Consider the following 14,054-nt stretch of genomic DNA (forward strand, 5'->3'; position numbering starts at 1 on the left):
TTTTTCTACTGTGTGTATTTCTTAAGATGTCCTAAATTATTTCTGGAACAAGACAAGTTACAGTTGTGAATTTTTTGGTTTGTTTGTTTTTGATTTTAAGATAAGAAGTGATCACTAATGATTATGTTGAAAAGCTCCAACCTATAACAATGAATAATCGAAAGAATATTAGTGAGATGGCATTAGTGAGAGTGGGGTGGAATAGAAAATGAGGTAAAAGAGAGCTTGGAGAAACTTAAGTAACAGCATGGACTTTGGTAAGCACTTGTAATATAGGCCCATATATTTTCCACATTTGGCTTTTGTAATTTCAGCTGTCTGTTTCCTTCACAAACATTATTCCTACAGTTGACAGTATCAGACTCAGGCAGATAGGAATTAGACAGTCAACCAGAGCAAGTTTGGTCCAGTTTAGCATTGAGTGATTTAATTGTGATAACTGCTGTTCCTTTGATATTTGATAATATCAAATTTGACTAATTAAACCTTAATTACTGTAGATTATATTCATGAGAAAGCATTTCATTTTACTGTTGGAAACATTGAATATAAAAGCCAGAAAATCAATTAAAGAACATCCAGTCTAATGTGTTTATTAATAATTGCTGAAACTGGGGATCAGAAATGTAATGTTACTCGCCCAAGTTACTTGCAACCAATTAGTGGAAGAAGCAGAACTAGAATAGAAATCACTTGATTCATGGACCAGCAACAACTCAGAACGTAAAGTTATCATAAGTCCTCCTGTTGAGGGCTTTGCACCATTTTCTTTAAAGAGGCCAAGTTCGATATCTCTCAGATGTCAAAACAGAGAAAGAGGTTACTGACATGAGAGGATACTTGGAAGTGCCATTCATGGTCTATGCTGTTTCCAGCATCTGAAGATGAAGTGAGCTAAAGGTGAAACATGGGAAGAGGGCAATAAGGGCAGTTACATGAGAAAACCATGTCAGAATGGCTCTAGTAATTTGAGTAGCTAATGGAGATAAATATAGGTAGATCTACACTTGCTCATTAAGTGTATATTGAAATAATTATCTTGATAATCTAGGTAAAGAACCACATCTTTGCCTAAAATCAAGATGAATGAGTCTAATGGGGTTTTAAGGATTTTATTATCTCATTTTTAAAAAATTTATTTTTGATAGTATAGACAAAGCAATAGCTATTAAATTTCTGCAGTTATAGATTAAAACATTTTGTGCTTACAGAGCCAATTGTGATTGAGAGGTTAGAATTTTGGGAATTTGTTTATTCTAACCAGTCAGTCTGGAGAGTTCAGTTGAGAATAATATTGTTCCTATGGCACAGGAATTTCTTTGTTTCATTGTGAGTTGTAATTGCTGGAGATTCTAATCATACAGGTGATGGCCCTAATTATATTTATTTAATTTCAGTCAGCAAGACTACATTTACATGAAGCTGACACAATAATTCTTCCTGGTGTTTGACCCTCAATCTCTATAAATCTGTTACATGAAATGACAGTAAAAACAGTTCTACTCTCTCTTGTTCACCTTTCCAATAATAATAATGACCTCTCCTATTTTACGAAAGGCTTTTTTTTTTTTTTTAACTTTTAAGTTCAGGCGTACAAGTGCAGGTTTGTTACACAGGTAAATTTGCGTCATGGGAGTTTGTTGCACAAATTATTTCATCACCCAGGTATTAAGCTTAGTACCCATTAGTTATTTTTCCCGATCTCCTCCCTTCTCCCACCATCCACCCTCCAATAGGCCCCAGTGTGTGTTGTTCCCCTCTGTGTGTTCATATGTTCTCACCATTTAGCTTCAACTTATAAGTGAAAACGTGGTATTTTGTTTTCTGTTCCTCTGTTAGTTTGCTAGGGATAATGGCCTCCAGCTCCATCTTTGTTCCTGCAAAAGACATGATCTCATTTTTTTTTTTATGGCTGCATGGCATTACATGATATATATGTACTACATTTTCTTTATCCAGTCCATCACTGATGGGAATTTAGGTTGATAACATGTCTTTGCTATTGTGAACAGTGCTGCAATGAATATATGCATGCAAGTCTTTATAATATAAAAATTTATATTCCTTTGGGTATATACCCAGTAATGAGATTACTGGATCAAATGGTATTTCTGTCTTTAGGTCTTTGAGGAATCACCACACTGTCTTCCACAATGGCTGAACTAATTTACACTCTCACTTACAGTGTATAAGTGTTCCTTTTTCTCCACAAAAGAAATCTGTTATTTTTTGACCTTTTAATATACCAGCATCTGTTATTTTTTGACTTTTTAATAATAGCTATTCTGATTGGTGTGAGATGGTATCTCACTGCGGTTTTGATTTGCATATTTTAATGATCAGTATTGTTGTGCTTTTTCTCATATGATTGTTGGCCACATGTATATCTTCTTTTGAAAAGTGTCTGTTCATGTCATTTGCCCACTTTTTGTTTGTCTTGTATTTCTTTTGTTAAGATTTAATTTAATTTTAGATTCCAGGATACATGTGCAGGATGTGTGGGTTTGTTATGTGTGCCATGGTGGTTTGCTACACCTATCAACCCATCACCTAGGTATTAAGCCCCTCATGCATTAGCTATTTATCCTGATGCTCTCCCTTGCCCCCCCAACAGGCCATAGTGTGTGTTGTTTCCCCCAGTGTGTCCATGTGTTCACATTGTTCAGTTCCCACTTATAAGTGAGAACACGTAGTGTTTGGTTTTCTGTTCCTGCATAAGTTTGCTCAGGATAGTGGCTTTCAGCTCCATCCATGTTCTTGCAAAGGACATGGTCTCGTTTCCTTTTATGGCTGCATAGTATTCCACATTGTCTGTGTACCACATTTTCTTTATCCAGTCTATCACTGATGGGCATTTGGGTTGATTCCATGTTTTTACTATTATGTATAGTGCTGCAGTGGACATACACATGCATGTATCTTTGTAATAGAATGATTTATATTCCTTTGCTCAGTTTTTTTATGGGGCTGTTTGGTTCTTCCTGTAAGTTTGTTTAAGTTCCTTCTAGATGGTGGATATCAGATCTTTGTTGGATATATAGTTTGCAAAAGTTTTCTTTTGTGTAGGTTATATTTTTACTCTGTTGATAGTTTCCTTTGCTGTGCAGAAGCTCTTTAGTTAAATTAGATCCCATTTGTCAATTTTTGCTTTGGTTGCAATCACTTTCAGCATCTTCATCATGAAATCCTTGCCTGTGCCTATGTCCTGAATGGTATTACCTAGGTTGCCTTCCAGGGTTTTTATAGTTTTGGGTTTTACATTTAATCCACCTTGAGTTCATTTTTGTATATAATATAAGGAAGGGGTCCAGTTTTAACCTTCTGCATATGGCTATCCAGTTATCTCAGCACCATTTATTGAATAAGGAAGCCTTTCCCCATTGCTTTTTGTCAGGTTTGTCAAAGATCAGATAGCCGTAGGTGTGCAGCCTTATTTCTGCTTTCTCTGTTCTGTTCTATGTCTCTCTATTCTGTCTATGTTTCTGTTTTTGTACCAAATACCATGCTGTTTTGGTTACTGTAGCCCTGTAATATAGGTTAAAGTCAAGTACCATGACTAGAGTAGTATAACCTAATAAAAAGTTTCTTATTTTTGTTTAGGATTGCCTTGGCTATTAGGGCTCTTTTTTGGTTCCATATGAATTTTAAAATATTTTTTTCCTAGTTCGGTGAAGAATGTCAATAGTAGTTTAATAGACATGGTATTGAATCTATAAATTGCTTTGGGCAGTATGGCCATTTTAATGATGTTTATTGTTCCTATTCATGAGCATAGAATGTTTCTTCATTTGTTTGTGTCACATCTGATTTCTCTGAGCAGTGATTTGTAGTTCTCCTTGTAGAGATCTACGAAAGGCTGTCTAACCCATTATCTTTAAGTTTCATAGCTTTATGAGGTAAGCAGGATAGGTTCAGTTATTCCCATTTTATAAGCAAGAAAGCTGAGAGCCAGAGTAATGATCTCCCATGTCTAAGGTCAGTAAGTGAGGCAGGGGTGGAATATAGACCACAGCCCAGGTCTTTTGGCTCCTGGCCCACTGCCTTTATCAATCCTATTACCACAGCAATGGTCTTGGTCAGTGTGACCTCTCAGGTGAATCAACTAAAAAAACATGCCAACATGCATTCCTGTTTCCAGTTTCCTTCTCCAAACCCTTCCTCTACTTGCTCATTTCAATAGAATAAGCTTCCTAAACTTCAATTTAATATGGAAGATAATTGACCTGTAGCTTTTGTGTTGATGGTGTAATGGGAGCCTACTGGGGGTTTATACTCAGGCATATCTAATCTGGAAGTGCAGGGGACTTAATGCCTCATAGAGATAACTTTTGACCAATGGGAGCTGGAAGTCAGTATTGAAATTCCTCCACTATTATCCCCTTTCTCTACCCATTGACAGATGGTTCTGAAATCAAGTTGGCCCATGGGGATATGTTTCCAAGAATGGAGAAATTGATTGTAGTTAGCAGTGCTAGTTGCAAAATGTATCATTATATTGACTCTCTCTTCTCTGCTTCACTCCTCTTCTCACTCCCTTATACCTGTTTCCTAGCGTAGTGTAACCTAATAAAATAATATCACATGAGCCCTCAGTCTCAGGCTCTGATTTCTGGGGAAGCCAGGCTGAAATGCCAGGTTCATCTCTGTCTCATTTTTGGCTTAAGGAGTTCTTCCTTATATCCCCACCTGGATTACCTGACCCCTCCTCCCTATTCACCCAAATTTTACTCCTCTTTCAAGGTAGGGTAATGCGCCACTTGTTCTAGCATTGTTTGCTGTAATGTTCCTGGCCCCAAGTGATTTTTTTTTTCTCTCAGGAACCTCCATCTTTACACCCAATGAAGAAAACCACAATATGTTTGTATCTCCTGTGACAAATAGTAAGACAATTTTGTATAAGCTAACCTTCTTTGCTAGTTCATAAACAACTTTAAGACCTTAGGTTGTTTATTTTTGTATCCTTAGCACCTGACATAATGTTCAATGATTATTTCCCAATTGCTCATAATACAAGGGAAGGGAGAATTGCTCATTCTGATCAACTTAATCATCCATCTAATTGATGCAAGATCACTTTGGATGAATCATGTCTGAAGGAGTGTGACAGTGCAGCTCTGCTGTAGTTTGATTATTTGTTCTGTGTTGATATGAGAATAGTTGAGACTCATAAACTACATCCTGTATGTCATGTTTCCTTTATTTTTACTGTCTTTGACTGGACTAAAGCATTTGGAAATCAAAGGCAAGGAGAATATTTAAAGGTTCTAAGCATTTTTATTATGCCGTATCTCTTGTTAATTCATTTAAGCTTTCATTTTATAAAAGAAAAAATTAGACACAGAATATTGGCATAGCCTACAAAGGACCTCATGACCTAAGGAGGTCATGCATGGTGGTATAGGGGACATTCTACGAACAAGAAAAGCTCTGTATACACAAAGCAAGTTTTATAATACTGTATGGGGGTGGGATGCTTGAGAAAGTTTTTTTTTTTTAATAATGTTAATACATATAAAATGGACTGAGCAACCTAACAGTGTGTGTGTGTATTGCTTTTTAGCTTTTGGATTACCATACAGATAAGGCTAATTTCAAAGGATCCATGCTGGTGGAAATATGGCTTAATACAAGAAATTAATGAGTGAAATTCTCTAATATTCAAATCACTTCTTAGTATTAACTTAAAAACTTACCAAGGCAAATTAATTATTTCAGACTGTTGGGTTTCCACTAAGAAGACTTTTACTTAAAAAATGTTTAGCACTAGGTGGGGAAAGGGACTTGCACTGGGGCAAAGGGAATCTCTTTTCCCTTGGCTTCATGTTTCCCTGTGGAAAGATCTCAGGGTGAGTAATGTACCTGGTCTTTTAAGCCACTGACTTAGCCTTCAGATGAAATGAGTGATCTGATGGAGTGTTTGGGAGGAGTTAAGCCTGTTCTGTTCAGCCTGTCTCTCTAGTCTCTCTTTGGAGCCAACTGTCTTGAGGGCACTCACATTCTTCTCTGAACCACCATGCTGGAAGTTTCAAGTGTGAAGGCTGTACTTCTGCAGTGAGGCCTGTGGTCATTCCAATCAGCCAGGGACTGGGGAGGGTGAATTTGTATAATTCAAAGATAGATCTTACTTGCTTTGTTCAGTTAAGCCACATAAACCAATATCAATTTAAGAATAAAGGTGAATTTTCAATGTACATCTATCTGACATTTATGAATTTATATGGGTTCTAAATACAGACAGGTCAGAGAAAGAGTAGTTATTTACAGACTGTATCAAACCCTGACAGGGCTGTCTTTACTTTCTCAGTGGTAGCAGTGAAGGGATATCCAAGCTGGAGGAACTGGAAATGCTCATTCACCTAAAGGGAAACTCTGCTAACTGTAACATCCCACAGAAATGTCCTTAAGAAGAAACCGTAAATAGTAAATAATTGTACATGTACATAAGCCAATTTATTAATTCCAAAATTAGTTCTTTTTCTGTGTGGGCATGCAGTGATAGATGTTAAAACTGCCAACGCTTCTCTCAAAGCAACAAAAATGTGTTTCTTTTATGATTAGACAGACTCAGTATAGCTAAAAAAACAAAGCAGGTTGCATTTGGAAAGCATAGTATCTAATGCTGTTAGTTAACTCTGCAACCTTTATTCTGTAGAGTGATTTGAATTCATTTTTTAGACTAAACATTCAGCATTGCCCTCCAGCAAACAGCTCTGGAGATGAAAGGTGTCATTTGTAAACTGGTCCCATTTGCCTTTGAAGGCTCAAATTCCCTAATCCATCCCTTCCCCCAACTCTCCTTGACATCTATGTGAAAGTAAAAGATTATTCAGCTTAAAATAGGATCTTGTAAACATTAAAAAATATTTTCTGGAATAATACATCTTGTTTCTTTCTTATGATAGCAGATTACAGTTTTCTTATGGGATGGTAAAAAGAAGTGTTTTGACTCTAAACATTTAATTTTTTTTTTTTTTGGAAAGTGACATTATTTATCAGTCCAAGATTTCAGATAAATTTTTTACTTCAGCCCTTGGAAAAGTCTCTAAAATATATTCCAGAACTATATGTATAATTTTACCAGAAAGTAAGCAATGGTGTAATATATATTAGGTGCTTGAATAGAGCAAGCACTGAATATTTGACAAACACAACCTTGACTTCTACTGCCTTGCTATTTGGTTAGGAATATATGGCATAGAAACTGTTTTTATACTCTTTTTCTGCCCATTTCCAGACACATACTTATCTATTCTTAATTAAAAGCTCTTTAACAGATATTAACTAGCCCTCTGGAAGGACAAACTGCTATTCAACTTTTGAGTGTTTTACCCCATGTGAGTAACTTGTGCCTGATTGTTTCATAATAAGTAGTGTAATTTGATTAGATATTAATTGCTGAGCCCTCTCACGTAAGTCCCGTTCCACTTTTTAAAGTTTTGATGTGACTTTTACCTTTTAGGGATTTGTTTTTCTTTTTGCACTCTCTCATTGTCAACCCCCATGCTTCAAAAAAACGCCATGAATAAAAACCACTTTCCAAAACCAAATCAGATGGAGCAATAACCCTGTTAGATTAACCACAGTTCCTCTCTTGTCAGCTATAAAGAAAAAAATCTTTTTTTTTTTTTTTTTTTAAACAAGGAAAGAATGAACATTTGACCTTTGTCACGGACTTCTCAAAAAAGGAAACTACTCTCGCATCCATCCATATCATCTACATGATTGTGTAGATCTTGTTTCCTGAGCTATCTTGATCCACAGGGCTTTTTGATCACTGGGTTAGAAATTTCTCCTGCACTCCCATTTGAGAATAAATTGCTCGTGGGCTACCCCCACAACTTGGGAGAAAAAAGAAAATTGACTGTGCTTATGAGTTGGACACATGAAAATGAACAGATATGAGCAGGCAGAAGTTGAGTTAATCACTCCCTCAAATTTAATCATGAGGAGAGCTCCCCTCTTCTCTCGAAGATTTCCATGTAGCTATGGTTGCAAGTGACCCTGTCCTTTCAGTCATGGGTCTGGCGAATGTGAAATTATTTTGGTATGTCGATCTGAAATGCCTCCCATGATTAACTTGGAGTTATCAAATGGAGGTCAGAAACAAGGCAGTAGGGTCTGTCACCTTTTAAAAAAAAAGATTTGTGGAGAGCATAGTTTCTGAGTGGGATAATTCAACAGAATTGGGAATGAGAAGGGTCTCAGGGCTGGAATATAGATGCTACCTGTCAAAATGGAAGAGAGCAGCTGAGGAGATGCGAGCTCAGACTGCTTCAGGCAGCACTCCTCATTACTCATGCTTTCATCACTATTAAAATGCATTCCCAGGTCTTTCACTGTGCAAAAATGATTTTGGTCAAAATGCATTGAAAATATAATGGCACGAATAGGAGAAATACCAGTTTCCTGCTTGTAGCACTACTCAGATTTAGGATTTATTATTTTTAAAGTTAGTACATAAAATTGTCTTAGAAAGAGTCTCCTGCATTTCAAGTAACCTTTTTCTTAAGGAAAGTCTTCTGAAGTTGAGTTTAACTACAAAGTAAATACAATGTGAAAACACAGTATAAATTAGAGTGGTTATTGCTCTGCATCACTTTATGTGTTCCTATAGCAACCCCTCCAATTTTACTTGCCCCTTATTGACCAGGCATATTTTTCGTGACTGCTCACAGCAGAATAAAAAATGAAGAAGAAAAAGAAAATGAGGTGGGGGATGAGAATTAAAGCTACCTTTTGTTCTTTTACAACCACAGGTTAACTGGTTATAAATGTCCCCCTTCCTTCAAATAAGTGTCATGGAGTTTTCCTAGCTTAAATTAATTCTTTCCAAGTAATCCACAGAAACAATCAGCCCCATATTCTTACCCAAAGCATTTGGATTCTGAGACAAATGCAGCCCCATGACTATGTATATTAGCCAGATGCAGGCTATATTTACCCACCCTATTCTTACAGCAACTGCACTGTCAAGAGAAATGTAAATATTAATGAAGGATGTTTCTCAGGATAGGATCTTCAGTGAGTGCTCTTCATCTGTCAAAACTGACTCAATCAGTACACACTTTCTGGACAGATCGAATGTTTATAGAGCCATAAATTGACATTTATCTGACAATTTTTGTATTCCTATCAAATGGCTTTCTTTACTAGGCCTAGGCATTTCAACACACCATTGGTGTTACTGTGGAGAAATTAAACATACACTCTCTTTCACATTTTTCAAGTGAAGATAAGAATAAACTGGATGTACAGCTAGTGGCCTTTTCAAGAGTTATTTGGCTATGAAATGTAAACATTGGCCTAAGTAAAAAGGTAGAGATAAATCCTAATACAGTACTTTACCCTTGTCTGTTAGGAAAGGAAAAAATCCTATTATAAAAGTACTTATTATTAAATTAATTGTGAAATAACATGATGTATATGCATAAAGAGATACTTATGTTATAGTCTCCAAAATATTAACAGATGATGAGATTTCTACTTTCTTTTCTGTGACTTTTTTTTTTGAAAACAAATCTATAAAAATAAATCTAAACTACTTTGTTTTTCAAAAGTAAAATATAACTGTTAAAAGAATAAAACTTACATAATATATGCACACTCAAGCATACTCACACATACACACAAACCCTGTAAGTTAAATAACTCTTAAGAATAGGAAGAAACTAACTGTTACTGACAGGTACCATATGCCTGCTAAATACCAACAAGACCATATTTTATAAAATTAGCCATATTATGTTTACTTTATATATGTAATAGGATTTATTGCCTCCCAACATTGAGATTGTTAAGCAATTTCAATATACATTTATAATATATGGGATAATTATGATCCTAAAATAGGTCTTATAATTTAAAAAAATAATTCAAAAATCAATTGCAAAAGTTAAATGTGTGTGTGTGTGTTCAGCATGTGTGTTTTTACAACAGCCCAAATCCATTTTTATTTATTTACTTTTTATTATTTTTAATCCTTAAGGGGTACAGTATCATACAGATTCTGTGTCCAATGGCCTTAGCAAGAAGATTGCTTTGGAATTTGGCACAAACCACGCCATTTTTTCCATGGGCTGGAGTTACCTTTCTCAAGATTACTCTTGGTGTGGTTTTGTTTGGTTTACTACCAGGAGTCACTGTGTTGTTCTCTGCATTGTATACATAAACACATCTCTTGCCCAAATAAAGTTAAGTTTCATCATGGGCATAAATGCCTTCAATTCAAAAAAGAGATGCACATTCCCTTTGGTTCTGGAGACCCGGCTCGTAGCCAACAAAAATGGCCTTGGACCACAGCCTTTCAGACATATTTGCCTTTTACGTGTCCTGTTCCTAGCAGGCCTCCTCAGGCTCCAAGATGACCTAAAGAGGCAAAAGTTACATTTGAATGCTGAAGACCCAAATAGCCAAAGGCAGCAGAGAAGCAAGTGCTCTGAGGCTACCTAAAAGAGGACCTGTTCCTCTGTGCCTTCTCCAGAAATATCCAGAGGACCAGAGAGAAGCACATCAATAAAAATATCTATAGCCATGACACAGTACAGTCAAGTTAATGGAAACCTTATGCCATGACCTCTTTCACATTTTGGTTTCTGTTTCAGTTTGTTTAGACAATTGAGGTAACAGCAAACAAGTCCATCTTAAGAGTCAGATGGACAGCTAAGAAGAATCTAGGAGGTCCCCAATGACCATCACTTTCCCTTTCCTTTCTATTATTCCAAATGTTTTTCTTTTGTCAACATCTATTAAAACAATTCTACCAGGCTATTAACGTTGGCTGCATATCTGATCACAGGATCATCCATTTAGCTTTGGTACTTTTCAAAATGTAATTAGCCCAGAAAACAGTGTAGGTTGGTTTTTATGGCATATACTTGAAAGCAAGTTTTACTAAAGGAATTAGAGACAACTTAAATATTCCGGTGTATCTTCAATATACCTTACTAGCACACTTGTCACATTGTATTTTAATTTTGTACCTGTTTGTTAATATACTCCCCCAATTCAGCAATAAACTTAAACTCAGAAATTACTAGGTGCTCAAAAATGTTTTGTGTTTTGATTTTTGTTTGCTCGTTCATTTTTAAGAATTAAATATGTCAGGGGCTGTGAAAGGAGAAAAGGGTGGTGATTGTTTGATTCCCTAAAACAGAATAAAGGAATGTAAATCTTTTACCTTCTTGGTCTGCTCAGCAGTTTTTTCATTTATAGATTTTTCTTTCTCTACCCTGATGGGACTGCCAATCACATAGCTTCACCTGTAGTACAAAGGTGCTTGGCAATGATACTAAGCCAACCAGAATACCCTATTTCCCTAGAATTATTAATTAAGTCATCAGTAGCAAAATGACTCAGCCAAGCCAATCAGAGATCTTTTTTGAGGGATTGATATGGACCTTGAAATTTAAGATTCTTTCTCTAGCAATCCAGACCACTGAAGATCATTAAGGATTATCATTGCTGAGAATGAGGCCTACTAGGAAAAAGGAGAGCTAAGAGGAAGGAAAAAAATTGGATAGATTTCCTAATCACATCATTAAATTCTTAAATCAAGCCATACCCAACACTGGGCATTCCATAGATATTCATATGAGCCAATATGTTACTTAATTTGTTCGTTCAAGTTTGTTTGAGTAGAGTCTGTCATGTCTTATAACCTAAAGTCTTAACTAATATATGGGGTGCTATAGAGTTTACAAAGCTCCAAGCATTGAAAGCAAAATATGACTGGATAACACAAAAGAGCTGAGCCAAGACTACTTTCTCCATTCTTTGTAGAGCTAGTGGCCTCTTGCCTCTGCTTCTTATTAAAAATTTGCTTCAGTTTCTTCCTGTCTCTGCAATTTATGTATTTCCATTCTGTATTTATAATTGTGCCTTCTCCTTTTCTGTATAACAATGTCAGATAGTTAGCATGTAACCTAGAGTCAGGGCCAGAATTACTACCATTCTTCAGAGCAGTATGGAGCGTGTTGTCTCAGCTTTCTCTCTGCCTCAGCTTCCTTTCACAACATTCCACTAGAGATTCAAGGCAATGTGATCCTGTTGATATACCCTACATGAGTCAGCACCATAGGACAGACAGTAAGGATGTAAAGCGAATCTGGAAAACCAAACAATTTATCTGATAGAATGAAGCAATGTAAATTGAAGAATACAGAATTTGTCCAAAGTTTTGTTTTGTTCGCTAGTTTAAAATATGTGCAAGTCCTGCTGGAAAGGTCTAATTTATATCTGAGAAGCAAGCTGTTTTCTGGTCTAACGTACCTTTTTAGTTTAAAAGGATGCATTTTAGCAGCAAATTCTCTGGTTAGCTCAACAAGCCTTGCACTGCAATCTGACTTCACATACTGGAGTGAAGCGTCATCATGACCTTGGGTCACGAGGAAGAGCCTCATATTGATAAGATACCAGGTCTACCTATACCCCTAATAACTGAATTATTTATCCTGTAACAAAGTTTGTTTCACCAAGACTTAAACAACTCTTAGAGACAATTGGAATAAAAGTAAAGCATTGAAACCTAAATGTAACTATTAAATTTAAAATTATTGCCCAGATAATGTGGAGTTCAAAATTAATTATATAAAACATGTTGGTCTTATGACTAAATATAGCTTTACATAATATACTTTTAATGTTTATGCTCATTGGAACTTTACTTCACTCCTTTCCTTTGGAAAATAGTACACTAAAATGTATTTGACCTAATCTTTCTGCTTTCAAGGGAATGAATTATTTGCTATGGGCCATGCCACCCACACCTTCCTTTCTTATCCCCTCACACAGATTTTGCCAAAAGTTAAATTAATTCCACCTAAGGTATTTTTTTTTTTGCCTACATTTTCAGTCCTCCTCCACTTCAAGTAATCTTATTTTCACATTTAGTTAAATCTCCTATTTCTCTAAAATAATCGCTCAAAGGGATTTGATGCCGGGAGTCCACATTCCACATTAGCACAGCATTGCCCCATAGCCCTTCAGAATTCAGCTTTGAAATATTTGTACTGTGTGCCCCTGCAATTAAATGACAAACCAGTAGTTCCCCTGAGGGACTAGGCTGGGGTGATTTTACATTATGGAAGTTTTATACTTTTCTGTAATTATGCTGAGATCTATTTGTGTTATTAGCAGGCTACTTCAATTTATAGAAATAGAAGATTGTAGATGTAGATCATCTATAATTCCTTCACCTTCCAGATTAGGAAACCCATACCCAATCAAGTATTGTGACTGTGTAAAGGTCACATAGCTACTGATTACTGTGTGACCTTTTCCTCTTTCAGAGGTTTTGAAAATCAAAGAAAATGTGTAATAAATTGCAATAGCTCAATATCCTAAAGTCCCAGAAGCTTGTTACCCTGTACTCAATAACTAATGTCAGGGTGTTACCTCAGAACTCCCAAGTTTCCAAAACCAACACTGATTGCCTGAACTAGATGATTTTTTCCTCTACATTATTCACCAAATCCCATCTGAAGGAATTGTTCTGGAGGCTAAAGTATATCTCTTCTTATACATACATGAGAAATAATAGATTATTCAAAATACAGCAAGAACTGTATTGCCTGTGAATTGGATGTTTGTCCTGAATCCATGTGTGGAAGACAGCAATGTCAGGAATACAGCAATGTCAGGAATACAAGACCCTGCTTCTGTGTTCTTCAACACCACCAGCAAAGGGGCGCTTTGCACAAGGAACATTCTATTACACGACACATGCAAAGACCCTCAGGAAGTTTCTTCTGGAATGAAATTCCAGGTTCTCCCAAATCCCATCCCTCTCATAATATAGCATCAATCATTTGGGTGGCCTAAACATCCCACTTGCTTGCAGACTTTTATTATTTCTCTTCCATTTTCTTTAGCAAGTGATGGGGATTGGTCCAAAATAAATCAAAATGTAACACAAATTTGGAAAGGCAAAAAAGCCTTCTTCAATGTGACCAATATAGTCACTTTGATGTCTTCTATATTTAAGATTTTATGTGCTTCTTCTGAAATAAAGCTTAGTTATTTCTTGTAATGTTTATAAAATAATGAACACAAAAAAT

At 36.1% G+C, this 14,054-nt stretch overlaps 1 pseudogene; it reads right to left on the minus strand.

Moving 5' to 3' along the window:
• Positions 1-9,957: 9,957 nt before the first annotated feature.
• LOC112133496 (large ribosomal subunit protein eL33-like) lies at positions 9,958-10,311 on the minus strand (annotated as a pseudogene).
• Positions 10,312-14,054: the final 3,743 nt, after the last annotated feature.

Source organism: Pongo abelii, chromosome 4, assembly GCF_028885655.2.
Source record: "Pongo abelii isolate AG06213 chromosome 4, NHGRI_mPonAbe1-v2.0_pri, whole genome shotgun sequence".
Lineage (NCBI taxonomy): Eukaryota > Metazoa > Chordata > Mammalia > Primates > Hominidae > Pongo > Pongo abelii.